Below are 3,947 nucleotides of genomic sequence, written 5' to 3'. Positions count from 1 at the left end.
AAGGGGTGTTGGATCTTGTCGAATGCTTTTTCTGCATCTATTGAGATAACCATGTGGTTCTTATTCTTGCTCCTGTTGATGTGATGAATAATATTAATTGGTTAAGCAAGAACTTCTTGACTAGAGTCCCAGCAATACAACAGATAGGAGAGAGACTTGACAAGTGGGACTACTTTAAAATAAAAAGTTTCTGCAAAGCTAAGGACTTAATTAGTAAACTAGAAAGACAGCCAATAGACTGGGAGAAGATCTTTACCAGCAATACTAAATGGACAAGGGAGCTAAGGAGAGACTTCTCAGAAGAAGAGGTTATAATGACAAGAAACTCATGAAGAAATGCTCATCATTCCTGGCTATGAAGGAAATGCAAATCAAAACAACCTGGAGATACCATTTTACTCCAGTTATATTAGCCAACATTTGAATTCTAACAACAACAAATGCTGGTGAGGATGTGGGGAAAAGGAACCTTATTGCACTGTTGGTGGGAATGTAAACTAGTACAACCACTTTTTTGAGGTTCCTCAAAAAAACTAAATTTAGACCTTCCCTGCGACTCAGCCATACTAATCCTGAGTATGTACTCTGAGCATCATAAGCTAGAATATAATAAGGACACCTGCACATCCATGTTCATTATGGCACTATTCATAATAACCAAGATATGGAAACAACCCAGATACATGACAATAGATGAGTGGACCCAAAAAATGTAGGACTTATATACAATGATTGTGTGTGTGTGTGTGTGTGTCCCTCAGCTCTTCAGCTCAAGGAGTGTGCTCTACCACTGGAGCCACAGCTCCACTTCTGGTTTTCTGGTTTTAATTGAAGATAAGAGTCTCATAGACTTTCCTGCCCAGGCTGGCTTTAAACCACGATCCTCAGATCTCGGCCTCCTGAGTAGCTAGGATTACAGGCGTTAGCCACCAGTGCCTGGTTTATATAATGGAATTTTACACAGCCATTAGAAAGAATAAAATAATTCAATTTTCAGGGAAATAGATGGAACTATAACAAATCATGGTAAGAGAGGTAAGTCAAGATCAGCATCTTCTCTCTGATATATAGAAGTTAGATCTAAAAAGTACTGGGATATGAGACAAATTACACAGAATTCTAGGTACTCACATACAATGAGACCAAAAGAGGTTAGTTTTAGGAGAGAATCACTAAGGTACCATACCTAAACACTTCTTCAAATGTATATAAAATAATATACATTCTGAAACCAAAGGAACTCCAAAGATATAGAAACAAAGGACTTCTTTGTTAATTTGCTTTTTCTTTTTCTGATGATTCTGTATTCTTGAACTCTGGGCCTGGGTGCTGTCCCTGAACAATTCTGCTCAAGGCTAGCTCTCTACCACTTGAGCCACAGTGCCACTTCTGGCTTGTCCAGTTTATGTGGTACTGAGGAATCGATCCCAAGGCCTCATGCATGCGAGGCAAGCACCCTACCACTTAGCCACCTTCCCAGTCCCTGTATTCTTTACTTTGTATATGATGTATTCATATGCATATCTGTGGGTGGGTGGGGGGAGGACACAGAGTCCAAAGAAAAAGGATGAAGAAGTGTAGCAGGGGAGTGCACCGGACATTGATGAAAGTGAACTAAGCAACTGTTGGGTGGAGATGGGAGAGAGGGAATGTGAGAGAATGAGGGAACAAATGACACTGTGTAAAAAGAAATGTACTTATTACCAGACACATATAAATGTAACTCCTCTGTATAGCACCTATAAAACAACAATAAATTAAATTAAAAAACATAAAAAGCTAGGAGTGTAGCTCAATTAGTAAAACACTAGCCTTGAGAAAAAGAATCTCTGGGGCAGTACCCAGACCCTGAGTTCAAGCCCCAGGACCAGAATAAAAGAAAGAAAAATTTAAAAAACTGACAATAAAAAAAGAAATGTACTCATTACCTGACTTATGAAATGGTAACCCCTCTGTGCATCACCTTTATAGTAATGATTTTTTTAAAAAAGAAAAGAATATCTGTGGGACTGGGAAGGTGGCTCAGTGGTATTGTGCTTGCCTTGCATGCATGAGGCCTTGGGTTCGATTCCACAGCACCACATAAACAGAAAAAGCTGGAAGTGGCACTGTGGCACAAGCAGTAGAGCTGAAGAGCTTGAGGAACAGTGCCCAGGCCCAGAGTTCAAGCACCATGACCAACCAAAAAGAAAAGAAAAGAAAAGAATATGTGTTCAGTTAAATATTGGGTGATGAGAGACATGTCCACTTTGTGGGTTGCAGACCTTGTTGATATCCTACCAACTGTACCTAACCAGGACTCTAGTTTGACCTTAGTCCAGTATAATCCACTAGAGAGCTTGGTCTCTATTTTAACACATTGGCAATTAATGTCAGCTTGGGCTATGTGTCCAATAATCCTTTCTTCAGTATATGATTATACAAATAAATTGCCATAGGCTTATCTAGGAGGAAACATGGGGAGATATTACCATGTGCATTTGCAATAATGCTGGAAGAGATCCTTCCATTGGAGGTGTTTGGTTTCTCCTTCAGGCCTTCATGTGTCAGGTTTAAAAAACCTGACAAAAGACCATGAGGTTTTATTGGAATGAAGTGACCTCCATTGTCTTGATTACCTATGCTTGATTTCTTTCGGTTTTTTAGTTTGAGTGATGTCCTTGTTGGTGTCCCACTTATTTTTATGCCTCAGGATCCTATTGTCCCTGTGTTCTATTAACTATTTCTGTAACTCTGTGTCTCAGAGTGCCTCCTCCTTCAATGTCCCTCTTACCTTGGTATTTACTATGCTAATTGTACTGTCAAGTAAGTGTTGCCAACTGGCTTCTTTAGGTTGGGGACAGGGTAGTGAGACAGTAGGAAGGAAGGAAGATCCTGTATCTTCATCCTCAATGCTGTCAATGAGCCTAGTTCTGTAATGGCAACTCTACTATGAGCTCTGGCCTACAGAAGGACCCATCATTGAACTTTTTAGTAATGCAGTTGTATTTTATTGCTTTTGTAAATACTATGGTATCTGGGGACTCCCATGTAACATATTCCTCTGGAGGATTTTCTGGCATTGTATGGTATACACCCCACCTTCCAGTCTTTTAATCTTCTTTTTCATTATCTGCCACAGCAATATTTGTGTACCTATTTCACATAATGTGGTCCATTGCCTGGGATTATTGCCAGGGTATTATATCATGTATCCCAGGAGAGCATTCCCAAAGCAATAAACTCTCCGTTTTTTAACCTTATGTTTTCCCTCCTTGCTTGAGTCCCTTTAACCTTATGTTTTCCTTCCTTGCTTGAGTCCCTTCTGATTACAGTCCATGCATACTCTCTGAATTCCTGCCAACATGGACTGGTGAGTGCTTGCAGCTCCTTCCCTATCAGCCCATAAAGTCAGGTCCTGCTTTTCTCATTTCCCTATAGGCTGCTTTTTTCTTCATGAAATTTGGGATCTTTCACTGGTACTTAAGCATCTGGCTTCAGGATTTGTTGAGATTTCAGTCTCCTATATAGTTTCAGTTGGTGCTTTCAATTTCAGTTTCATTAAGATGGGGTGATCTTTGGGTGGTAGTGTGTTGTTGGCATGGTAGTTAGGCTGAAAGGTAGTTCATTTTAGTGCTCAAGACACTTTGTGTGGGACTCTTCTCCATTCAAGTTGAGGATACAGGGTATTGCAGATGGTAAACCACAGCCTTGTATTTGTGGTAAGTTCTAATGAAGGCCAGTCACCACAACTATTCCAATGGTTTCAGATGGGTATATTTAATGTATAGCCACATGTTTAGGAGGACCTTTTTGGTGTTTCAGTCTGTAGATTCCCCTCCCCTAGCCAAGATTTCTGGGCAGTGGCTCAGGACTCCTTTCTGCTTTGCTTTTCCTTCCTTCCTTCCTTCCTTCCTTCCTTCCTTCCTTCCTTCCTTCCTTCTTTCCTTCCTTTCTCCCTCCCTCCC

The 3,947-nt window shown here is 40.5% G+C and overlaps 1 protein-coding gene across 1 annotated transcript in view; it reads left to right on the top strand.

The window, feature by feature from the left end:
* Window positions 1–3,947, top strand: part of Cacna1d (calcium channel, voltage-dependent, L type, alpha 1D subunit) — a 506,855-nt gene that overhangs the window by 73,232 nt on the left and 429,676 nt on the right. The window lies entirely within an intron of this gene.

This window comes from Dipodomys ordii, unplaced genomic scaffold (genome assembly GCF_000151885.1).
Source record: "Dipodomys ordii isolate 6190 unplaced genomic scaffold, Dord_2.0 Scaffold132, whole genome shotgun sequence".
Taxonomy (NCBI): Eukaryota; Metazoa; Chordata; class Mammalia; order Rodentia; family Heteromyidae; genus Dipodomys; species Dipodomys ordii.
The sequence above is the reverse complement of the archived record's forward strand: the minus strand, read 5'-3'. Positions and strand labels throughout refer to the sequence as shown.